Source organism: Protopterus annectens, chromosome 1.part1, assembly GCF_019279795.1.
Source record: "Protopterus annectens isolate FY-2018-M chromosome 1.part1, PAN1.0, whole genome shotgun sequence".
NCBI classification, from domain to species: domain Eukaryota; kingdom Metazoa; phylum Chordata; order Ceratodontiformes; family Protopteridae; genus Protopterus; species Protopterus annectens.
The window spans coordinates 1370325809-1370353773 of NC_056726.1; positions in this window are offsets into that span (position 1 = coordinate 1370325809).

Consider the following 27965-nt stretch of genomic DNA (forward strand, 5'->3'; position numbering starts at 1 on the left):
TATTTATATAGTCTTAACCATTAATACTTTTCCATTAAATTATTGAGCTTTTGCCAACATATGGACTGACGAGTTATGTTTAAAGTTCTCATTCTTAAAGTTGACAACTCACTTTTACATACTACACACACACATTTACCAAATGCAAATTCAGTTTGACATTTCTAGTTTTTTTGTTATAACTTTTCCTGCAATGGCAAGTATTGCCCAATGAAGAGGTTTTTGAGAAATAGGTATAGCTGCTGGAATTGAGGCACATAATGCAATTGTCTGAGCACAGAGTCTGAGAAAAATTTCTAAAATCACTCCAAAAGGAAGTCACCAATGTACAATCCATTATCATGTGTAATAAATCAGCATTGAAAACTTCATTAAACCTCCAGCCTTTCATGTTTCCTGTTTTACACATTTGTGTAATTTTACGATGTGTAAAAAAGACTCTATGTAGACATTTCCATGTATATATTTTCTGATAAAGTGAGGACATTGACTTTTTTGCAGATTTTAAGAATAACTTTTTAGTTAGTTCTGAAAACAGTTCACTATTATTTTTTGTTGAGAACTTCCAGGTTGTCATATCTGGGGTAACAAATTCAGTTCTAATAATCTTGTAAATAATAGATATTTATTCCATTTGGGTGGCCCACTATTAACGTTAAAGAATAAAATCAAGGTTTCTGGAACATGTTTAGTTTGAAGATTTACTGCTATTTTGATTTTCTCCTGAATATATTATTTACAGGTATGTATATCTAACCAGCCTCCTTGCTCTATGCTGTACCTTGCTATTAAATATTCAACAGTATGTATTTTCTCTCCATTAAGAAATTGATGCCAACATATTAGGTTACTATTCTTAAGAGCTGTCATTGTGTTTGCATTAAATTATACTAAGCATCCATTAGTGAAAGCAATGGGGAATAATAGGATTAGTAATTCCTTGACTAACTAATTTGAATTCATAAACCTTTTAAAGATTGAAAGGATTTGGTTAATAAAAGGCATAAAAGTAAACTTGTGTCTTTCATTCAGAACAAAATCTTTTAGAGACCAGTAGAACATATTGATACCCAGTTTCATATAAGAATCTATGATAAGTTTGTTGCTGTCTAGTAATATTTTTTCAAGTAACAATTTCCAACAAGAGACATATGAAGACTCTAACCACAATAATACTATTTTAATAATGACAGCATTAGTATATAGCTCAGTGTTTGGAAACCCAATGCCAATTTCCACCCAGCTATAGACCCACCACTCTAAAGATATCCTTACTTTTCAGGGTATCATAACAATTTAGATAAGGCAGAATTTATTTTTCTTATAATTTTTTAGTGGTGGGGGGAATTAATGACTGAGTTTAGCATAAGATTTTTGGTAAAATTATAATTTTGATCAGGGTGAGCCTATCTTCTGCTGTATAGAATAGCTTATTCCAATTGTCTATTAACTTTATGACTTCATCCGTTAAGTTTTTGTAGTTTATAAATATGGAATCTTTGTTCTTAGATTCAATAGTGTTACCTAAATATTTAATTTGGGAATTTTCCCAGTTAAAATGTTTATGTGATTTTAAAGAAGTGGCTATTTTTTGTTTATGAGTAATGTTTTAGTTTTATGATTAAATTTCAAACTTGAAACCTTGCCAAAGTAATCCAAGGCTTGTGTATATGATCTAATGAGTGCTCTGTGTCACTACATGTCAATAGTATGTCATCGGTAAAAAGCTGGGTTCTTGATTAAAAGTCTGCATTTATTTTAAAGCCTTTAATATTTATGTTAGATCTTACATAGCTAGTGGTTCTACAGTTACAACAAATAATAATGGGAAAGAGGGTATCCCTGGTTCATACATTTTGCTATATTAAATGGTCTAGCTAGAAAGTCAACTATTTTGACAAAATATACTGAATTGCTATAAAGTGTTTTAAGGTTGTAAAACTAGAGGAAAAGTTATATTCATTTAATATTGTAAACAGACTGTTATTTTTTAAAGGAGACACAGCATATAAACTTGCATTAAAATAATGATAGTTATGTGTAATCCAAGTTTAACTTGTAAAAGTGTGTTACTATAATTATTTGATATCATTCCAGTAGTAACTTTTATACATGTAAAAAGCTTTATTTTTGTACTTTGTTTATAACATAGCATGTCTTTCTTGGGTGCTATTGCATGTCAAATATACTATCAGTAACATACCACCTATCCATTTTAAGAACCCAGAATGTAACTTAACATGACTCTTTAGTGTCATTTGTTGCATCTTGGATTATATTTAATAGTACATTACTTGACTATGCCAAGATATTAGAAAGTGTGCCACCTAACATAAGTTTCATCATAATAATGATTAACTTTTAATAAAAATAATAGTTTAATGTTTTAAACTTTAAATGAAAATAAGTGGCTTTAATTTCATATATGGGTAAAAAAATCAAACTCTAACATTTTAAAAAGGGGGCTAGTAAGTATTTGAAGTAGGGGAAGAGAAATAAATGATTTATCTTGTAAAATGTACTATTCACCACCTGTTCATAAGTATTCAAGCATCTGTTTAAATTAACAAGAATTAATAACCATGAAATACATTGCTTTTCATTTGTCCTTCAGTTATTTACTGTTTTGTCTTTTATTAACCAACCATTTCTTATTGCATTTTTCTTCAAAGAAGTTGATGGATTCCAGTCCATTTCTTCTGTTTTGTTAGGATTTTATTTTTCTGTATAAAGCCCATTGCATCTTCCAAGGTGTTAAAAATCTTCTTTTGTTCTTAAAGATGAATCCTTATTTTTGGTGAGTACAAGATTAGTACTTACTTTTTCTTTAAGCTATTAACAAGTGGCACGTATGCTTTTCTCTTTGACCTCACTAATGTTGAATGGCCATTGTTAAATCTTAAAGTATTTTTTTATTTTAACTGGATAATTATTCCATTTTGAACACAGAACTATTGTGTTTGTTTTTGCTACATGATTATTTGAAGATTTAGAATTGAAAATTTCCCTTAAAGCTAAGTTTACTAATAGCCTCTCTTCCTTCAATGCCACTGGGTGTGATATATCATACTTGTATATCAACCTCACAATTTTATCAAACATTTATTGCGATCTCCTTTATATGTACCGTTCTCACTTTTTTAAATAATACAGGTCTTGCCTCAAATGATCTAATGTTTTAAGTCACATAGTACACAAGCCACTGCCTCAACCACATTTAACCATTTTTATTAACAAATATGTGATGCTAATACCTTATTTTAGCTACCAGGAAATTATTAGTTACTTCAACACTTATATGTTTCCTTATATTTTATCATTGCTCATTTGTCATGTGACTTTATATGCTCTCATCTATTTCACTTCCTTAACTACGTACTTTGTAGACTGCTCTAGTTCAAGATCATTCACTTTTTTACCATAAACCATCCATCTCTAGTAATTTCTATTTTCCCTTTAATTGTCCACTCCTTATGGTTCATTTGATCTTTTCCAGATCAGTAATGCTTTACTAATTCCACATGTGGTATTTCCTATGAGAAACTGTACTACATTCCTATATGTTCTATAATGTTGATCAGCCTTGTATTCCTGTATCTTTTTGTAACTTGCATTACACATTCTTCAGGTATTCTTCATATTCAGTTTTGCTATGTTGCTTACAGGTTAAAATACATTTCTAAAAAGTAAGCCTAAAAATTTTCAGTTCTTAATTTATTCACAGTACTCTTGTTATCTTATTTGTGTAATAGAATGCATTTTCTCATCTGTTTTATAAATGCATTAACAATGTGAAAGTCTATATTCTATATATACTATATATAATATAAAGTGTTTTTATTTCTACATTATTTAGTGTTATAATGTTTTCTTAACGTAGATGCTTTGTATCTTTATTCAATTAAATTAATACTGTTTTGGAGCTTTTCATCCCGGGCCTCTGCTGAAAATGGACATATATTCAGCTAGACTAACCCGGTAAACAAATGTAAAATAAAATAAAATAAATAAACAAATAAATATATTCATTTTATTCTTCCATGTAATTTCCTTCATATTTACCGAATTTAATCAAGCCTAATATAAGATTTCATCTATACTTCTAAGCAGTGATGAATGTTTCAGTTTGAAATGTATAAGAACAAATAATTTATTGCATTTCTATATCCTGAAGTGAATGTCAGCATCGTATGGGGGCACTGTATCCCTCTTGTTCAAGTTTATTGACATCCCTGCATACTTTTGTGAATTTAAGATATTCAAAATTATATTTTTATAACCACTTCCCTACCAAGTGAAATTGCACAATCATTCCTATGATATACAGTAAAAGTGATACTAATATCTCTCTCTCTCTCTCTCTCTCTATATCTATATATATATATATATATATATATATATATATATATATATATATATATATATATATATATATTTATATATATATATATTACCTCTCAACCTCTTCAACCAAGAAATCTGGCAAAGCCACAAATAATGAAGGGGGGGGGGCAAAGACCCCAAAATAAGAACACTTTTTAAATATTGCTCTTAGAGACTTAAAAAGTTGAAAGAGTAACAGTTTTTCAATTAGCAGAAATTTTCTGAAGGATATAAAGCATGAAAGTGAAATGTGTACCATTATTTTGTCACCTCAGTCTTCAATAATTAGCCATAGATTTGCCAGTAAGGCACACACATTTTAGGAGAAACAGAACAAAAATATGAGGCACAAATCTGGACATTCTGAGACAATCTGGATACTCTGCATGTTCTAATATCACTGTTAAATCAATGCCTAGCATTGTTTACTGCACTGCCTTCTAGCTATCTATGCAACTGTAACTTCTTCTTTTGGCTGCTCCCATTAGGGGTTGCCACAGCAGATCATCTGTTTCCATTTCTTCCTGTCCTCTGCATCTTGCTCTATCACACCAACCACCTGCATGTCCTCTCTCACCACATCCATAAATTTTATCTTAGGCCTTCTCCTTTTCTTGTTACCTGGCAACATCATCCTTAGCATCTTTTTCCCAATATACTCTACATCCTTCCTCAGCACATGTCCAACCAATGTAATCTTGACTCTCTGGCTTTGTCTCTAAACCTTTCAACCTGGGCTGACCCTCTAATATACTTATTCCTAATCCTGTCCACCCTCGTCACACCCAGTGCAAATCTTAACATCTTTAACTCTGCCATGTCCAGCTCTGACTCCTGCCTTTTTGTCATTGCTACTGTCTCCAACCCATATAACATAGCTGGTCTCATTACCCTTCTTGTAGACCTTCCCTTTTACTCTTACTGGTACTCGTTTGCCACAAATCACTCCTGACACTCTTTTCCATCCACTCCATCATGCCTGTACTCTCTTCTTCACCTCTCTTCCACACTCACTATTACTCTGAACTGTTGATCCCAAGTATTTAACCTCATCCACCTTCACAGCTTCTACTCCTTGCATCCTCACCATTCCTCTATCCTCCCTCTCATTCACACACATATATTCTGTCTTAGTCCTGCTGACCTTCATTCTTCTTCTCTCTAGAGCATATCTCCACCTGTCCAGGGTCTCCTCTACCTGTTCCCTCCTCTCACTACAGATCACAACGTCATCTGCAAACATCATAGTTCATGGGGATTCCTGTCTGATCTCGTCTGTCAACCTGTCCATCACCATTGCAAATAAGAAAGGGCTCAGAGCTGATTCTTGATGTAATCCCACCTCCACCTTAAACGCATCCATCACTCCCACTGCAGACCTCACTTAACTGTAACTATATGTCTGTATTTTTATGTATTTCCCTTATAGCTATCTATGTAACTGTAACTAGCTTTCTATCTTTATTGTAATCTTCAACATGTTTAATGTCAAGTGGAGCTTTTCTCCCCCGGACCTCCACTGAAAATGGGCTCACTTAGGCCCAGTGGACCTTCCCGGTAAAGAAATGCAATCAATAAATAAATAAATAGATAGTTGAGACATGTGATATATGTATATATATATATATATATATATATATATATATATATATATATATATATTACTTCTTACTTGGATATATAATGGAATGACATCCCTTTCAAATATGGCACAAATGATCTCAAACAGAACATCTAATCCCCAAATCAATATCACCTTTGGAAAAAAGTTAAACCTTCAGATTTGCAGAATTCTACATGTTCTGTACCTCTGTTTACAGAGCTTCTGCACCCACATCATTATTCCCTATATAAAACACTTTTTAGTTATATAAATTAGAAAAAGGAAAGGACTGGGAAGGGGGAGGGTGTATAAGAGACTTCACAGTGGGGAGAAAAGATTAGCAGAAACTGGGAGAAAGATCTTTCTTTCTATGTATAGATGTACATCTATATCTATTTGTGTATACAGTATATATATATATATATATATATATATATATATATATATATATATATATATATATATGACACCCATTTGACCGACACTCAGTTAACCTAAATTTCATTTGACTGACAATTCCTTTGACTGACTCCCATTTCACCGACAGCTTACAGTGCTGAATTGCAACATGCTAAGTCTTAAACCATAAACAAGCACACTTAGAACACCAATAACTAACCCTTGCCAGAACCTAAAAACTACTTACTAACCCTCTTAACAGAAACGGGACAATGTACAACCAAACTAGGTGTGGGGCTACACCCCCCCCCAGACCCTCTAATGTGGAGGGCTGTGCCCCCCACACCCCTCCTAATTATATATACTAACTCCAGGATCACACTAGAGTGGGGAAAAGGTTATATACCTTTATCCTGCCTTACAGTACTCTACACGCTGTCACTACTGCTGGGAACACACAAAACATTTGCAACTTACTTTAGATACTTCCCATAAAAATGTAAATAGAAAAACCCACATTTAGAAACACTACAACACTACTTTCTACATGACTATCAGAATTCTAACAGTCAACACTATAAGTTATTAATTTTTATCACATACAAGTCACAGGTGAAGGAAAATCAACAAGTCTATGTCTTACATGTCTGTGAAATGAGTTTTAGGTCAAATGAAATTAAGGTCAGTTGGATGTCGGTCAAATGAATGGTAGTCAAATGAGGTTTAGGTCAAGTGAAGTAAATATATATATATATATATAGATATATAATTATATATAAATAAATATATATATATATATATATATATATATATATATATATATATATATCTGTATATATATATATATATATATATATATATTTATACATATATATATATATATATATATATATATATATATATATATATATATATACATATATATATATATATATATATATATATATATATATATATATATATATATATATATATATATATATATATATATATATATAGAGAGAGAGAGAGACTTCCCTTCTCCTCAACTACCCCTCCCAGATATTTGGAGCTGTTAAACTGATCCAGTTTCTTCCTTCCTATCTCAGTTCTCTGCTTCTTCTGATTTCCCCCATTTACTGCAATTAACACTGTGGTATCTGTAACTAGTCTTATCCTTCAGTTTTGTGTTCCATTCCTCTATCCATTCCTGAAGGTTTTGCTCAAAGTCTGCCTGTAATGCCACATCATCTGCATAATTTTATTTTGTTGATCTGTCCCCTTTGACCTGTTTGTTAATGTAGTCCATCACAGTATGATAGCAGTGGGCTCAGAGCTGAACCCTGATGCACACCCATTTCCACTGGGAATTGGTAACCCCTCTGTGAGACTGAACACTGTTTATACTTGAGTGATTGGGTCCTTTTACATAACTTGCACTAATTCTACCAATGTTTCTGGACCACTGAATCACCACAGGACTGCCCAAACCAGCTTTCTTGGGACTTTCTCTAAGTCTAGGAATGCCCAGTTGGACTCTTTCCTCACCTCTAGCTTCTTCTCAACTATGTGTCTTACTGCAAACATCATGTCAGTTGTGCTGCATCCTGATTTGAATCTGAACTGCTCATTTCTCATCTTACTTTCTACTACTCTGCATATTTGTTTATCAATCACCTTCTCTAGAACTTTCATGCAGTGTGATTGGGTTCTGATACCACTATACTGCCCACAGTTGTGAATGTCCCATTTATTTTTGAATGCTGACACTAGTATGCTTATTCTCCAGTCATCTGAGATAAACCTTTCTCTCCATACAGCTATGAATTCCCTCTGGATCCATTTGTCCCTTATCTCACCCAACATCTTTGTCATATCAACTGCTTTCATTGACTTCATTTTGCTTAATGCTGATCTTACTTCTTCTTCTATGGTGGGCTCCTTCTCTTCTCTCATTGCAGGCTGGCTGTGTCTGAGGCAGTGCAGCTTTTTTGGGGTTTTCTACACTCAGAAGCTGCTGGAAGTATTCATTTCATCTGCCTTTGCTGCCCTATGGACTAGTAAGCAGGTTAAGAAGGGTGTCTGACTGTTGTCTTTATCTTGCAACCTGACATAGCTTCTTTGTGCCACATACTGAGTCACTTTCCAGAAGTTGGTTGAGTGCCTCTGATGTCCTATTCTTTGCTATTGCAACTCCTTTCTTCACTTGAGTGTTTGCTTCTGGATTAAACACAGTTGGTTTGCTTACTACTCTCATTGCCTTCTTCACTAGTTCATTAGCCTCTTTGCTAGCCAGCCAGTATTCCTTTCTATCCTGGTCTGTCTTTTCTATCTCCCACTTTTTCCTGCACTCCTTCTTTCTTTTGATGACTTCCTGGACTTCCAAATTCCACAGCCAGCTTTCCTTCTATACCTTATTTCCATACCTGGCTCTGCCACATATCTGTGCTGTTTTGAGGTGCTGACATTAATCTTCAACTTCACCCATTTCCTCGTCTTCTTGGGGTGCTAGAGCCCTGAGTAATTCCTTGAACTTTTGTGCTTTCTCACCAGTCAACTTCACCTGATCTTCAATCTGGTCTCTGTTACCTGAGACCCTTCTCTGACCACTGCTTGCAGATGATTTTGGCAACCAGTAGTTTATGCTGTGGGTAGACTGTCTCACTGCATGAATACGCTACATAAAAATCATACTGATCTATGCAAAGTGCCTGGAAAATTTGAATAGTCTGAGTAATCTTGTTAAAAGAAAAGATATTTAAGTACTGTTACATACAATTGCTGTGATAGTTTACTACTGCTATATCTGTGATAGAACTGTCTCTTTAAAGTCGGAGTGATCCTTAGTTGTTTTAACTGCTGTACCATGAGAAATATTATAGCAATGTAGATATGTAAATGTCTGTGTTGTGATATTTAAGTACTGTTATACACAATTGTTGTGATAGTTTACTACTGCTGTATCTGTGATAGAACTGTCTGTTTAAATTCATGGGCTACCTAAATTATCTGGTACTTAACACTAAGTAAGGTGTTTTTTTATGTCAAGGGCTTCATATGGGAATGCATAACAGTTGCCTGAGCCTTTTTTACTAAACACTTTGAACCTGTGTAAATAGTATAATGTGCTGCTAATCTTAAACCCAATACCCTTCCTGCCCAGGTGATAATTTATTATTTCAGTTACTTTTTACAGCACTTCCCTCTCATTTCCCCTTTCAGAGACCTTCACGTAATAATTATTTTTGTCTCCATCTTTTCATTTAGTGACCACTGTCCTTGCAAAAGGGTTCTCTCTCAGTCCCGCACTTGCTGAATCCTTGGCCATTGACCACATCTGTATTGAAGAAACCAGCCACAAGGACTCAAGAGCTTAAAAAGAAAATAATTTATTGTCGGTGTCTAGCTACGTTTCCTTCTTAGCCTGCTACTGTAGAAAGTACCTGGTCTAAAGCAGAAATAACTGGCTCTACCCATGGCTAGGGACAGCAGCTGCTCCCCACCCCCATTAGCTGTAAATACCTTCCCCAGTTAAACTTTTTCTTTTTAGTTATCAGTAAGCCAAGATAAAGCTCTAGCCGAAAAAAGGGTAACCCAGTAGCTATACTGGAATTGCCCACTTGTAAAATAGAGGCAAAATGATACTTAGACTGCCACTTTTTGTCTGCTTCAAACTAGGTATCTACCCAGAGAGGACACAGCTGAAATCAGGTCTATAGATTGTTTTTCCCTACTAGATTCTAATAACTCCTAACAGTTTGGCTATTTAGACACTTACCCTGCAATCTTTAGCCAGGCGGGGTTCTAGCCCGCTCAGTTCACTATGCTCACTTCGCTCTCCTCCCTGCCCCCTATGCCACCCACCCCCAGTTCCTCTACATTTATTCTTAGCCTTAACCCCCACACCTAATTCCCACCAATTAGGCTACACCACTAGTCACCCCCTCCCCCTACATCCAGCACAATCATGCAACTCCTAATGATGTGGACATACTACAAAAGGGTTTCACTGAGACAGATGCCTGGTGTCAAAGCCATGGCCTGAAGCTCAATGCCAAAAAGTGTATTGTCATCCCCTTTGGTAAAAACTCTGTACCCATGAACTACCACATAAGTGGTAGTCTACTTAATGCCAAAAGTGTGATAAGAGACCTTGGGACACAGGTGGACAGTAATCTCTCCTTTGATAATCACATCCCCACAGTGGTCAGAAAATCCTTCTATGTGTCTCACCTCATCACAAAAGGTTTCTCATCCAGAAAAAAAGAGGTCATTGTTCCCCTCTACTCATCACTCATTAGACCCTTTATAGAGTACAATGCCGCTTTTGGTATGTACCTCACAAGGCATCTACAACAACTGGAAAGGCCACAGAAATACCTCACAAAGAGGATTACTGGCCTCAAACAGATGCTCTATGCAGACCATCTCAAAAAACTCCAGCTTTACTCTGTCACATATCGCCTACTCAGAGGTGATCTCTGCCTAACATACAAAGCTATGTCAAACCCAGAGCTGTTGGACATGCTCCACTTAAAGAAATCCCAGTCCCTCTGAGCTACACATTATAGAGACCTAAACCTTGTCACCACAATAAACAGAACATGCTGGAGGGATAGATTCCTGTCCCAGAGACTTCCCATACTCTGGAACAGACCAACTATGTCAAATAGAGCTCCTCATTAGCACTCTTTAAGAAAAATCTTAATGATAGGATGGGAAATAGGAAATTCACCCCAGGGATCACTTCTGTGGGTCTGCTCGACAGGGGCACAAGAAAATAATTTTCTTGGGTGGTGAAAGCCAGGGTACCTGTTTGGCTAGGCTTATATAGGCCCTAGGGCTAACAGCCTAGTACCTACCTATGAACCTATAATAACAATCCTAACCTGCGTAGTTTTAACTCACATTACATCCTACCAAGAGTCCACAGTCAGATGCCCCAACTTCCACTGTACTTTCTCAACACCCTCCCTCAAACATTTACACTACAACTACACAACCCCTGCCACCAAAAACATCCTCCCAATACACACACTCCATTACCAAATGTCCAACACACTCAAAAATAAAATATCCCTAAGATACAATAAGCAATTTACTATGTATATAAAACATGTCCTAAACGCCCTCTATAAACTAGCCCTCACTGGAGACATCCATCCAAACCCTGGTCCTCCCAAATCCAACCCAACCACAAACCCTAGTCCAAGCAACCCCCCCCCCCCCACACACACAACTCAACTCCTAGCCAACAAGAAAACAACAGGCCTACTTATAATGTCCCTAAACATCAGAAGCATATGCAATAAAATCCAAGAACTACATGTCAGTATAAGCATATATTCCCTAAATATTCTCTTCCTAACTGAAACCTGGCTCAAACCTCACATCAAAAGTTTGGAAATTTTTCCACCTGAATACAACATCCTTCGCATTGACAGATTCCCCAAAAAAGGAGGTGGTGTAGCACTAATATTTAAACACCACCTCAATATTCAACTCCTAAACATGTATGCCCATCACCACAACAATGAAGAAATCCTTTATACCAATCTCAAACTAAACCCAAACAAAACAATCAATATCAGAGGATGCTATTTCCCACCAGAGCGAAATATTACACCCCCTAGGAAATCTCTTTAGCTGGGCTACTCTATCTCTACCCCAGGAAACCATCATTCTCTGTGACTTTAGCATCAACTGGCTATCCTGTAATAACAATCTCCCAACCATTCACCTTGATCTCCATGGTTTCACTCAATTCATCCAATCCCCTACCCAAATCAACAAAAACCCTAACAATCTTACCTTACTTGACTGGATCCTAGTCAACAAAACCCCTCACTCTTACCTAGCAGCTGGCTGCTTACCTGACAGCCTTAGTGACCACTTCCTCACTTTCCTAATTCAGCACCTCACAAACAGTCTCAAGCCCATTATTCACAGGCAAATATGGAACAAGTCCAACTTCAACCCCAACTCCTTCATCTCCTCCCTGTAAAAATGAACTGGTCACCACTAAAATACCTCAACCTAGATGAGACTGTCCACTTCTTCAACAGTGCTTTCCTCTTCATCCTAAGCACCCGTGCTCCTGTAAGAAATGCCAAAGTCAGATCTAGGTGTGCCCCATGGTTACAAAAGACCACCAGAACCCTAATGAAATCCAGAGAGCACTGGCAACTAACAAAAAATAACTCATATAGGCAATCATTCCTTGAACTGCACAATAAAGCCAAAAAGCAAGCAAAATTAGACAAATCCCTCTACTATAAATCCACCCTAAACTCTACCAACCACAACCCTAAGCAATTCTGGCCCACTATTAACACTATCCTTTACCCAGGAAAGGTTGATACCCCCCAGCCATCCATTCCCCCCTCATCCAGCAGTATTGCTGAATCTTTCAACAAACACTTCACTGAAACTATAACATCTTTAAACAAACAACACTTCCCTACAACAGCCCCGCCAACTCCTAATCCTAACCCCCCACTCCTCTTTTCTTCTTTACCTCAGTACCTACCTCCAACATAAAAAGACTATTGTCAAAACTTAAACCCACCAAACTCGCAGCTGACAACCTCCCCTCCGAATACCTGAAAATTGCAGCTGATACACTAGCTTACCCAATTTCAATTCTAATTAGTTGTTCCATAACAGAAGGCTATGTTCCTCGATATGGAAAATATCCCACATCATTCCCCTCCACAAAGGCACCCCCTCTACTGACCTCTCCAATTACCACTCCATTGCTATCCTCTCCCCTCTCTCCAAGATACTTGAAAATTTTATCAACACCCAGGTCTCCAACTACCTCCTAGCTAATAATCTCCTCTCCAAAACAAAATATGGTTTCAGGCCATATCACAGCATTACCTCTGCTATGCTGTCCTTCACCAACACTATTCTTCATCACAAAAACAATGGCCTCTTCTCCACTGCTGTATTTCTAGATCTCTCAAAGGCCTTTGACATGGTATCTCATGAGTTACTACTCTCTACTCTCCCCAACCTCTCCTTCTCACAATCAGCCTGCAACTGGTTCCACAGCTATCTACACGGATGCCAGCAATCAGTAATCTGGGACAATAACCTATCACCTCGCCTCCCAGTTACTCTCAGAGTTCCCCAAGAGTCTATCCTTGGCCCTCTGCTATTCTCACTTTTCACTACCAACCTACAAACTGCCACCACACAAGCATCTCTCATACAGTATGCAGATGACTCTACTCTCATCTGCTCTGCCCCCACTCTACCAGAACTACAACAAATCACACAGGAATCAATCTCCTCTGTAGAAAGCTGGTTATCCAATGCTCAGCTCCTACTCAACCCAAGTAAGACAAAACTTCTCCTGTTCCAATCTTCCAAAACCACCCAAAACACCCCCACTTCAACATTCTCGTCAAGGACAATGCCATCATCTCTCCAGCAAAACACACAAAATTACTCAGTGTGGAAATAGGCAACAAAGTTAGATTTGACACCCACATATCTCTCACAATAAAAAAAGTTCCCAAGATACTTGTTGCATTATATCGAAGCTGCCAATTTCTAACCAAGCCGGCTAGAATCTCCATAGCAAATTCCCAGCTAATCACCACCCTACTCTATGCATCCCCCATACTTACAAACCTTAGACAGACTGACCTGCACAAGCTGGATGGTTGTTACAACAAAATTGCTAAATTTGCCACTGGAACCTCCTACCACAGCCATCATTGTATCTCTCTTAAAAGAACTAAACTGACTAGAACTCCCACAACTCCTTCACTTTGATCAACTCACCCTCACTCATAAACTTAACCACCCCATAACACCCCTTCCCTTCAAACACTTCTCCAACCTTATCACTCCACTAGGCCCCTAAGATTAAATGATGGAATCAACTCACTGTTACCAAACCCAAAATCTCAGCAGGGGATGTCATATTTACATGTACCATATCTAAACTTTGGAACAATCTTCCACCCTCTATAACTACTCTACCTTACAGCAGCCTTTTCAAGACTGCATTCAAATTCCATTTAAATTTAAACTGGCTTTGTCCTTGTTCTGTTCAGGGTTCCAAGGAAGTAAATAATGTGGGAAGAAATAGCCAGGGAATTGTTATGGCTAGGCTTGTATAGGCCCTAGGGCCAATAGCCTAGTACCAACCTATGAACCTATAATCCAAACTAACACCCCCACCCTTACCCCCCCACCTATACTCTTAACTCAACTATACTACCGCCACTACTAACTACAGTCAGAATTAGCCAGTTGTCTTTACATACTTTAAAATATTGTCTGACAACTTTGTTACTAATATTATAAACAACAAGAAACTATCTTAACTTGCAACATTTACTGTATATACTGTTGTTAATCAATGGGGGGGATTCAGTAATCCTCTGTGTAGGATGAACGAAGTCCTACTCGGAGACTGCCATCTAAGAGTTAGACGTCAGCGCATCATGCATATGCATGAGGGCATGCTGACTCAACTCCCAGGCTAACACGGAGCATGTAGGAGTGCAGGGGGCATGTCAGACTGCCGAGCAGTCCAAATACCCACGCCCCCGCAAGTGCCTAAATCTGCAAATGTCAGCAGATGAGTGAGTCCGCTCAAATGTGTCTACCCCCAGCACTATACTCCCCCATATTCAAAACCCCTGTACAAATGAAATAAAAGTTAACAAATTTTTTTTTATTATTCCCGAAATAGCTGCCCGTATTTGCTTGTTTGTGCATGGGTGTGCCCATTGCTTAGCTATAGTAAGCAGTGTAGACATCAAAGTGGATAATAAACTACTAATATGCAAATTAAGCCAAATTGCAATAACGTAGTGGTAGAGCCTTTGCACAAAGAGGAGGCATTTCAGGTTCGAGTCCCACCACTTCCCTTACCATTTTCATTAGGAAACCTGTGCATAAAAATTATTCCTGACATTTACCTTTTAAATCCTATTAAAATGCATTTAAATGGCCTATGTAGTAGTGAACGATATTTTATATATATATATAAGAAGGTGAAACGGTCATGCATACTAATGAATGCATAAGTAACCTATGTTAAGCAATGTGAAGCACTGCTAAGCAACATTTACCAGTATTAAGCACATTTAAGAATAATTGCCCATAGCTAAGCACAGCTTTAACTAGCGCAATATGATTGCCCATAGCTAAGCACTGATTTAACTAGCACAGTGAGTTTGCACGTAACTGCGCATCGCGCCAACTAGCACATACAAAACATGTTTGCATGGAGCTGTGTACCGCGCCAACTAGCGAAACATTGGGCAATGTAGAGCAACGTTGGGCAAAGTAGAGCTAAGCCACACCTCCTAGCCGGTCAGGCCAGTAGTAAAATAAAAAGCAATGACAGGCTTCGAACCCGGGATACTGTGCATCATAATCAAAGTACAGAATCACTAAGCCATGACAGCTTTTGCTGTTCATGCACTGTCAACATACATATACATATTAATGAAAGTTTACTCAGTGCTAAGCAGGTTTGCACTCAGCTGAGAATTTTCAAAACTGGCCAATCACAAATAAGTGCCGGAAATGAGCCATATTTAAGTCCCATAGGCGGGAATAATCACCATAAATGGTTGTAGCTCCCATCTGCAGACAGAATGGCTGGTGCTGGAGAGGGCTCTCGTTTTCGAGCACAACAGTGGGACATTGAGGAGTCAAAACTGATGGTTTGGCTCCTTGTCCATCATCATGATGCAAGACTCCTGCAGGGCCAGTTCCAAGGCACGGAGTACAAAGTGGTTGCATGGAACCATCTAGCACATGATCTCACCAGTGCCACAGGCACCCCTCAGACTGGTGAGCAGGTCAGGCACCACCATGCAGACCTAAAGAGATGGAAGCAGGACCGAATGAACCAGTGGATACAGGAGGCCCGTGGAAATGACAATGCCCCACTACTGAGTAGGTATCCATGGAATGGAGTATGTAAGAATAACTATTGTAGTCTATATAATGGACAGGTATGTCTCAATATCCCTTCATTTACTTACAGCTGCAGATGTCCGTGCTGTGAATCAGCAAGCCTATGCAGATAGGCTGCTAAGGCTGCGCCACCAGGCAGCTTAGTAATTATTCTGCATGTATTGTTATATAAAATAAGTGAGAGAGCCTGAAAAAAGTGTTGTAGCCCAATAATAAAGGCATAAAATGCCCTGAATAATTTCTCTGCATGTACTGTTATATAAAATAAGTGAGAGAGCCTGAAAAAGAGTGGTGTAACCCATTAATAAAGGTATAATACGTCTTGAATAAGTCTTCTGCATGCACTGTAATATCAAATAAATGAGAGAGCCTCTAGAAAAGTGTGTAATGTAATTAATGAAGGTATAATACCTGGAGTGTGTCCGTGTCACTTACTTTGAAATGTTGTTGTACTCTTGCATTATATAAATAGTACTGTTGTATTAAGCCCTGTCAACCCACAGTTGGGCAGTCCCATATAAAGTGGATGAAGGCAGTGCCAGTAGCTGTGAAGCATATATACAGTCCTCAACAGTTGGTTAATGGCTGGCATGCATAGGTAAATCTGGCACACGAGTAGCTTGTTAATGTGTTCCCCAGAAATGTGAGTGTGCTGCTAGAAATGTAGGGGGCTGTAGAAATATAAATGAAAATGTCGCGTGAACACATCCAGATATGTAGATATATAAATATAAATAAAATATATAAATACGCAGCAGTAACATCTGCATTCTGGACAGCTGGTATGTCAGATATAGGTCAGGTATATAATGAACTAGCCAAACCCATTAAACAACTTAATGCACATTGCCTAGTGTAATAATACATGTAGGGGATATACACCTGCAGTCAATAGGAATGTAGTGTAAACTATAAGTACATGTAAGATGTTAATGGAGGTATCTTTTTACAAACTACTGTATGTGCATAAATAATGCAATTCCACACCTCAATGGGTATGTCTAATCTCAAAACATTTGTTGGGACATATGTCCTATTGTTCAATAAATATCTGCATTTACTTTGATGCATGTGCCCTGTTCAAACACCACAATCTTGATGGCCTGTTGCCACCAATCATTCCTGCATGTTGTTGGAATGTCCACTGTCATTCAATATATGCATGTGTTATGCTTGCTGTTCAACTGTTGGAAGCCTGGTGTGTTGGGTTAATGGGAATATTACTGCATGCTGTTACAACTAATTTGGAATGTTGTCTATGTTGTCATTAAATGCACCTAAACACAGAACGTATGGGAAAGCTGGTCCCAGCGGACCCACCTGTCCCTCCTCAGCTGGTGATTGCACCTGGCACCAGCAGGTCCAGTGCCCAGCCCGGGCCACCCTCCTCCGTTGGTCCTGTGTCACCTTCGGGTGGAAGCACTGCAGGGGATGGGGCTCGTCCCCCTGTGCAAGCATGGGTGGAGGAGGGCCACCTGTCACCCTCCAAAGGGTCCAGGCTGTGGTGCATAGGGAGATCCAGCATTCAGTCACTGATCCCCTACACCAGCTAGAGGCAAGAGTGGCATGACTTCACGGGTGAGCCTGCCCCTTCTATGCAGCCCCCAGCACAGCCACCCTCTGGGCTGTGAAGGTGCAGTGGTGACTGCCCATGGGTGGGGACCTCAGTTCCATTGTTACCATCTGTGGGCTCATGGGCTTGCGATTTCCAAACATCCTTCCCCGTGAATTGTGTTCACCCACCCCATGTGTTATATTCCGCCCCTGTATGCGTCTTGTTTGTCTTGTCTGTTTACCTCCCCAACCTACCTCCCACAACATACCTACTTCCCCTACCTCACATTCCACTCTCACCTGAAAAAAAATGGGCAATCTGCTCCCGCAAAAAAATTATGCCGCATACATAGCTGCCCATTTTGCACAAATGTCCGGTGGACACAGACACTAAAATTCAATTGGCAGTACAACATACTTCGTTGTCCTCACCCCTCTCTCAGGGGTGTAAGGTTTCAAAATTCCCTCCAAATTACAAGTATATGCACAGCTGTTGCTGTTAAAGAAATGGGCAGCTATGGACCTTCCCTACACCCGTCCTGCACATCCCGAGCTTTTTCCCTACTGTATTTCCCTCTTTGTGCCCCTTTTTCACCACTTTCCTATCTCCCCATTTTCTTTTCTTTCAAAGAAATGAGCACGGGGGTTAGTGGGAGTAAGCACTTTTAAGCAGTAGTAAGTGGGTTTGAGCGAGTGTGTGCATGCGTGCGCTTAGCTTAGTATTGCTAAGCGTCGCGCAAACCCGCTTACAACTGCTTAAAAGTGCTTTAGTCACCCTGCATATGAGGGACCTTGTTCTGCACAGCAGCAAAATAAAACACCACTTCCAGTCTTGAACACTGGACCTTGGACACACTAGACTGCATAAAGTACCACTAGGTCACAATAGATATACAGTAAGGTGTTGCTGAAATATATATATATCATGCATCAGAATGTGTGAATATAAAGGAAAGGTAGGAATGCCATAACACAAAACCTGTTCTGTGGAACTATACCAGCAGTTGTTGTGGAATTGCATTACATGACTGTGATAACAGAACCAGACATTCTAGCAGTAAATACTGTTACAGCAGCACTTCACAACCCCCACATAGTATCATAGCAGGACAATCCCCACACAAATGTAAAAAATACAAGCGTGTTCAAGGTACAGCAAGGATGTAGGTAGGCATACTCAGTACTGGAATTGTCCAGTTTCATGAGCATCCTGTGATAATGTCAACAAAATAAAAAGCACAAACACTGCAGAAGTGAGTACATTAATATCCACAGTATAGATGTTCCCAAACAATTCATATGCCAAATGGAAACATCTCAATAACTACATATGTATGGCAGCTAATTGTAGATGTTGTGAAGAAACTCCATACTCCCATGTATCTTGTGTTAGCATTTCTAGGGGTGAGTACAATTCTACACTGTCAACTGTGCACTGGAAGAGGCAACATTCAGGTCTGAGTACGGCATACAAATAACTGGCTACACCCTTAGCAACATTTAGACGAAGTATACCAACTTTCTGACTTACACTACGGTGTCCACAGCAAACAAGCATGGGCCCCACTTTGGAAAGCTGAAAGGCCTACACCTACCTAACCTAGCAATTTATAGCATTGGGTTGCTATGTCAGTGAGTACTGCAATTACCACACAGCAGGCTGCATGCAGTTACCAAATGATGGCCACCAATTGGTGCAGAGGCCATCACATGCACTTGTGCAGATACCTATAAAAGCAGGCTGTACTTGCTGGCCACACATGCAATCATCCCATTGCAGATGCTGAGAGAGAGAGAGAGAGAGACAGAGACAGAGACAGAGAGACAGAGAGAGCGAGAGAGAGACACACCCCCACCCACACCAGGGGGGAAAAAAAAGCCAAAGACACACCAAACAGAAAACTATGAACACATACAAAGGAAAGGTATGTAACAGATATGTATTTACTGGCATGTAGTAGATGTATTTGAAGACTACTCTATATACTTTGAAACATCCATATGTGGCAGCAGTACATATCTATGCACAGATGCCCTGCATAACTACTGCCATGGAGAAATCAGTGTGTAGGTGTGTGCAGTGGGATATGATTGTGATATATGTAGTTCAGCATTAAATGTCAAACATCTGATTCATGTTATCTCTGTTCTGTACAGTAATGTGTACAACGGCTGTTTGGGGGAGTAGCGCAGTTATATAAACAAGGATGTGACAGAGTAACAAATGCATGCTAGTCATATTAATGTGTAACTTAGCATTGGCAACAGCTGTACCAGGCTAGTAAGCTAATCTAGCATTTCCAGCTATATATACACCCTCTAATATTACTGTGTGCTCACATGTGACACCTGTTCATGTTGCAGCAAAGCCCAGCAGGTCAGCTGTGAGGTCCATGGACTTACAACAGTGTGGACCTTGTGTGTGTATGGCACACACATACGGAGAGATCTGTCTGTGTCAGATATATTAGCATCTGTACATGTGCATAGAGCAAGGGACATACTGCAACTGTTTGTGAAGGGTGGACATATATATGTTGTTGAAGGTTATGTGCATACTTATTTGTAGGTTGTAGTGTGTGGCAAACAAGACAGCATACAGTGCTGGTATATGACATGTGGTGGTTAAACGCTGTGGATATGAATTGTCAGGTTTGCAGTGTTGCAGCCAGTGAGGCCTGCTAAAGCGACATGTGCTAAGAACACCTTCAATGCATTCCGCACAACACTATGCAATATTAGTACATAACAGTATACCTCTCAACCTTCGCATAATTGATATTCCCACCATGAAAGGTGGACCGTATATGTGCCTATATGGATATCTATATGTACACCAATGTATGTTTATATTTATGTGTGTGTGTGTATATATATATATATATATATATATATATATATATATATATATATATACATATATATATATATATATATATATATATATATATATATGTATATGTATATATATATATATATATATATATGTGTGTGTGTGTGTGTGTGTAGACATATATATATATATATATATATATATATATATATATATATATACATATATATATATATATATATATATATATATATATATATATATATATATATATATATACACATATATATATATATATATATATATATATATATATATATATATATATATATATGTGTGTGTAGAGAGAGAGAAAGAGAGAGACAGGGTCATATTTACTGCGACAGATGGATGGTGACAAAGCCATGGACTCAAGCTCAATGTTGAAACTGTATTGGCATCCCTTCTGCCAAAAACTCCATACCCATGAACTACCACATAGGTGGCAGTCTACCTAACACTGAAAGTGTGATAAGAGACCATGGGACACAGGTGGACTGTAGTCTCCCCTTCGATAATCACAGTGACACATTAGTCATGTAATCTGTCTACCTGCCACACCTCATCACAATAGGTGTGTCGTCCAGGGAAATATAGGTCAGTGTTCCCCTCTACTCATCACACATAAAGACCATTATAGAGTATAATGCCCCGTGTGGTATGTACCTCACAAGACATCCTCAGCAACGGGAAACGACAAAGACATACCTCACAAAGAGTACTACCAGCCTCAAACAGATGCCCTATGCAGACCATCTCACAAACCCACAACTACACTGTGTCACATACCGCCTACCCAGAGGTGACCTCTGCCTAACATACTAAGCTATGTAAAAACCAGAGCTGTTGGACATGCTGCACGTAAACAGATCACAATCTCTACGTGCCACACGCTCTAGGGACCCAAACCTTCTGACCACAATAAACAGCACATGCTGGAGGGATAGATTCCCATCTCAGAGACATCCCATACTCTGGAACAAACCAACTATCCATAGCAAGCAAAGCTCCTAATTAGCAGTCATCATAAATAATCATGAAGGTTGCATGGGAGATAATGAATACACCCAGGCATTCACCTCTGTGTCTCTGCTTGACAGGGCCACGTAAAATGCAATGACCTGTGTTTCAAAGGCCAGGGTAGCATATGGCTAGGCTTCTATAGGCCCTAGGGCCAATAGCCTCTTACCTACCTATGAAGTGATACACACCCACATGTACTTGTTGCAATAATTGCTATGTGAGTTTGACTGAGTGTGATGGTGAATGTGTTGGTGAATGTGTCAGAGTTTGGTTTATGTTTGATAGCTTAGTGGGAAACTGTTTCTGTCATGGTATTATGTGTCCTAGCTGTGATCCCAGCAAAAGATGTGTATACAATTTCTAGGCTGAAAAAGCAGTATGCCATATGTTCTGACATAGTCCCTTGTTGATGACTGGGGTGCCCATTGTAGGCCAAAGCAGTACATGCATGCTCATTGAGTGTTACTGCTGGTGAATCCAACTCCTGTATGAACTGTAGTACTACCTGAGGCTGTATGCCTAAACAGCACAGTATGATGTATGTCCACATTGATTGGAACCACTGTTCCGTGTGTTCCCTGTAGTCCTCACAGATTACATACCTCAGGCATACGGTCTCGTAACTACTGACACACAGTACTGTAAGGTACACAGGTAAAGGTCACCTGTGTTTCCATACCTATGTGTCTGGTATGTATGTCTGATGTGTGTGTGTGTATATGCCTGTACCATGGCCTCGGTCATATGTGTGTTACAGGATATAGGTGTGTATCTAGCAACATGTATAGTGTAGTACAGCAGTATGTCACCTATATTCATGAATGTGCACATATGTTAGGCAGGGGTCTGCCATCAACGACTAGTGTGGTATACCGGTGATACTGTCACTGGACTTTACAATCATTGCAATGGATTACACTTTTCATGATGCATTAGCATGATATATACCTCCTGTGTCTAGGTTGTGCATTGTGTCGCATACAGTGTGCCATGTACTGTTGTATAGTATTACATACTGTTGTAAGTTTGTTGCTGTGCAAAACGTGGTTTGATATATAGAGTGTGCCAGGCACTGTCAGGCAGTAGTGGGTTGAGTACTGACATGTGGTATTGAAAGTGTGTGTCTTCTGACAGCCAGTAGGTTGCTGTATATGGCAATTAATTGATATCTGTACATTAGAAATATATGTGTGCCTCATGACTTGCTCACACATATTGTTTCATTGTCTACCAGGGCTATGTCCCACCATCGTAATCCCTCCTATAGCACGGCGGAGGAAGAGGTCATAACATCCAGCCTGGTGCAGCAGTATACACTGCTGTTCTCTAGAACCAGCCAGGACCAGCATGAGCGGACTGCGCTGTGGCAAGAGCTTGTCCATCGGGTAAATGACATAGGCATGCATAACCAGACATATGAGCAGGTACGCCATCACTGCAGTGATTTAATTAGACATGTCCGGCAGCGTGCGTCTGATATCCTCAGACAGCAGCTTGCCACAGGTGGGGGGGGTAGCCATCCATCCCCCCCTCACCAGAGTGGAGGACCTGCTACTGAGCCAGGTGTCTCCTGGCCAACAACAACCCCAACAAGTAACGTGTGTCATCATGGAGGCCGGAGTCACCCAGCAAGCTGACATGGAGCATAGCTGTAGACTACTGTTACCTCAATTGTTAGAGCATGCTTATGTGAGATGTGCACTGTGTACTGTGTAGTTAGATGATGTGGTGCCTAGTGTTGTGCAATGGTAATAATTAGGAATGCAATCTGTAGGCCTGTGACTGTCAATCGTTGTACTACTGTACGATTGCAAACACACAGTAGCAATGCCACAGTTGTTGCCACTGACAAAGTGTCTCATATTTTTGTAGGTCCCTCTGGTTTGACAGCAAGGCAGCCGACTCATGCTAGTGAGTGTGTTCTACCTTTAATACTGCTAATTAAATGTGCATGTCATAGGTGTGGTGTAGGCCATGTACACGTAACACACATACGCATGATGCATGTGGTGCATGTTTGCTGTGAGACTATGCACATCCCAGTAATGTGGGTAGCTGCCACAGAGCATTCCACACAATTGTGGCAACACTGATGTGGACATTGGATAGGCAGAGTCAATACACATGCACACAACATACATAACGCTGTCATACGCAGTACACGTTAATATGCTACACATGGCGTGTTCAGACACTCGCTGTAAGGTCACACTACAGTATCCCACACTTCATCCACAAAGCACACATACTATACCTGAGGGGTAGATGCCTCACATGTGGCTGTGCGACACTCTTCGACACATTACACATTCATGGTAGGCAATGCCCCCTATTGTGCACCTTACAAACCCATGTAACAACTGGCTGTGAAATGGTGAATGTAGCCATGGTACTGCAGTTCCAGTACAGCATGGTATGTGCCAGTCTGGCCCACATTAGTAGCCTTGAGTGACCACATGATGCTGCATGATGATGGCTCATGGTAGTACACCCCTTCCTGTTACAGTGACCACAGTACTACACATAGCATTACCTGCTATGCACCTCAGTATTGTATGTGTGCAAACATAGGCACCTATACACAATATGCATAGCAATCACCATTTGTACAAAGTGACACATATATGTCTTGTAATGCTATTGAGTGTATAGGTCACATGACACACTGTGTCTGTGTGATGTTTAATGTTGCAGTTGTGTTGTAGCATGCCATGTCATGCCTGGCACTGGCATGTCCACAATATGTCCTACACTCACCATAACCACTGTACAATGGCCATGTTGAACAATGGTATTCCATCAGGTAAACATGCACCACTCATCCTGTGTGTGCTAATCTTGTGTCCACAAGTATCTGCTGAAGACACAGACACTCTAATCAGAAATGGATATCTATGTGACACACAGATACACATCCAGCCATGGTATGTATACCTGTGAGAGATGGTGCACAGAACATTGCAGAGCTTATAATACTTGCACAGCACTGTCGTGTCCATGTAGACAGTGCATTCCAATGTGAGGCCAATAACTGAATAACAACACACATGCATCAAAGACATATATAGTGTTATTGGCAAGGGCTGTCAACACCCGCACTGCATGCTGTTGGGAAACACACGTCCTGCATGCTGACACGTGTAATATAACTGTTTGCCTTGTGATACTGTACCCCACCATCACCCGCTGGGTGAGTATGTTCTGGATTGCTGGTGGTGTGTGTGTTTGTGTGTGTGTGTGTGCATGTGTGTGTGTGTGTGTGTGTGTGTGTGTGTGTGTGTGTGTGTGTTTTAGTGATGAGTGCATTTGTGTGCATGTGTGCATGTGTTCATGTGTGCATGTGTGCATGTGTGCATGTGTGCATGTGTGCATGTGTGCATGTGTGACAATATCATGTACAGGTCGTAAAGTGTGTTTCCTGTCTTCCTCTCACAGGTGCTGACCTTGGGCTGGTTCACTGCAGCAGGGAAACTGATGTCACCGAGCAAAACAGTGATAATAGGTGTGTTGAGGCACAGGCATGTTTGCCAGGGTCTGTCGTTGGGCCACCAATTGACAGTACACAGCTGTCCACCCCATCTATGCATACAATCATACTGCCAATACATCCATCACCAATGCCCAAAGCTGAGGGACAGTGTACAGTTGGCATTGGCCAGGTCAATGTGGTATCCATGGCACATGCATCCCAACACAGCGGCCATACCCAGATGTCTGGAAGGGTACCACATAGGCAGATGTCCAGGGGTTCTTGTAGAAGCACTGCTGCTCATGATGCCACTGGCAGATGTGCCACAGGTCTGACAACATCACGCATGTTCCAGGTTGTCATGGAGGCACAGGCACATATGGAACGTTACACCAGACAGGGACTAAGGGCACAGAGGGCACATAACATCACCGTCATTGACAGTATCCGTGACCTAGCAGGTGCCATCCGTCATTACACCGAGGTCACTGATGGACGTTGAGGAGAGACATTAGATATCCTCCGCAATATCATGTCCATGTGTCAGGACAGTGCGGGATGGTTGAGTCGTCAATGTGGACGTATGCCAGCAACATCAGCAGCTGGCAGTCGCCGTGGATGTCCCTCAAGCCACAGCCACTCCCATAGTGCCAGTACCAGACCCAGCAATGTTGGGGGTGGGCTGTCCATAGAATATCCTAGAAGACCACGTGCACTTGGCTCTGGACAGTCCCAGCAGGGACCTGTGTCCAGTGTGCATCCATCCACCTCTGGGGATAGTACCCAGTCTGGCTTAGTACCTGATAGTGTCAGTAGCACCCCCTGCCAGGCACAGGTACCATATCCATGGCCAGAGACGGTGATCTATGAAGCCTCGCAGGTAGAGTCTGTGGCTGTCCCACAAATACCCGTATATGGCAGCCACATGGTGGAACTGTGTGCATGCAGACACACACGCATACTTCAGATACCTAGGGCTAAGACATACCCACACACATTACATCAACATTAGCCCATTCCAGTATTCTTGCCCCACACACACACACACACACACACACACACACACACACACACACACACACACACACACACACAGACATGTCAATTGGATGGCTCACTGAAGGCCTCTGGCAAACCAACAACACACCCTGTGCATATGATGAAACCTGTGCCACCTCCTGTCATCTGTAACATCGATGCAGTAACAGGCTACCCTGTGTGTCTTTATAGCAGTATAGCAGTATTAGCATGTTGTCAACAGTACAGTGTAATGATATGCTTGAAGGTGTAGCTGAGCAGGCATGATGCATTAATGTTATGATTGTCATTGTAGTGTTGTTTACACCAGTGTTGGTTCCAATTGTGTATTGTCCAGCCATATGCCACTTGGCTGATGTGTGCAGTATTGGCAGCATATGTTAGCGAGTGGACAGTATCTGTGGGATATTTGTAGCACAGATTTGTAGGTGTACAGTTGTGAACATGGTGGAGGTGCACTGTCTGCATGTACGTGCATAGTGGACACATGGCCAGGGTGACATGCTCTGTATTACACAGTAACATTCCATAGTTTCTATTGGTGGCCAGTATGCATTGTACTACACACATTTCGGAACCTGACTACACATGTGTGTATGACATGGTTTGACACTGTGCTGTGGATGATACTGTTACTATCTGTCATTGTTTTGCATTCTGGTAGTATACATCACTTCCACAGCCTGACCATAACCAATCCTTAGATGATGTCTTGACAACCGACACACAGATGTAGGACACACAGCAACATTTGGATCCTTCAGATACTATACTATGCCAGTAACCACTGGTATTCACCTGCACCCATTACTGACACCACTCCTGTTTGGTATATAGCTGTCTTAGGTACAAGCAATCACAGTAGGGATATGTCCGTCCACGTCTGGTAATGCATACTGTGGCCTATAATGCATTCTCCAGATGACACACATCCTGCACAAGGGTATCATACAGACAGATGCCTGTTGGCAAAACCCATGCTGGAAAGCTAAAAGCCAAACTAAGCATAGTCATCCACCTTTACGGAACACATTATCCCCACAGTACCACATAGGTAGTAGCCACCAACATGATGAACAGGTACCGACGTGGACGGACATATCCCTACTGTGATTGCTTGTACCTAAGACAGCTATATACCAAACAGGAGTGGTGGCAAAAGCCTTCGATACAATACCCCACTCGGGCATTATAGATAAGCTCACCAGCTTAAATATAAGCCCCTATGTCACTAGATGGATTGCAAACTGGCTCAAGGACAGAACCCACATGGTTAGAATTGCTGGAGCCATGTCAGACTCCAAACCAGTTACAAGTGGTGTCCCACAAGGCTCAGTCCTGGGACCTCTCTTGTTCGGTATATATTTCTCGGAGGTACAGGCCAACACGGAAGGACTGTGGCTGACCAAGTTCGCAGATGATTGCAAACTGGGCGCCATAATTGACTCTCCAGTCGACACAAGCATCCTCCAAAAGGGCCTCATAGAAACAGACAACTGGTGCCAGAGCCATGGCCTCAAGCTAAATGCCGAAAAGTGTATAGTCATCCCTTTGGCAAAACAGTGCCCACAAATTACCACATAGGTGGTAATCCATTAAGTACAGAAGAAGTAATTAGGGACCTGGGGACCCAAGTTGATAGCAATCTCTCATTTGACAACCACGTGACCAAAGTGGTTAGAAAAACATTTTAT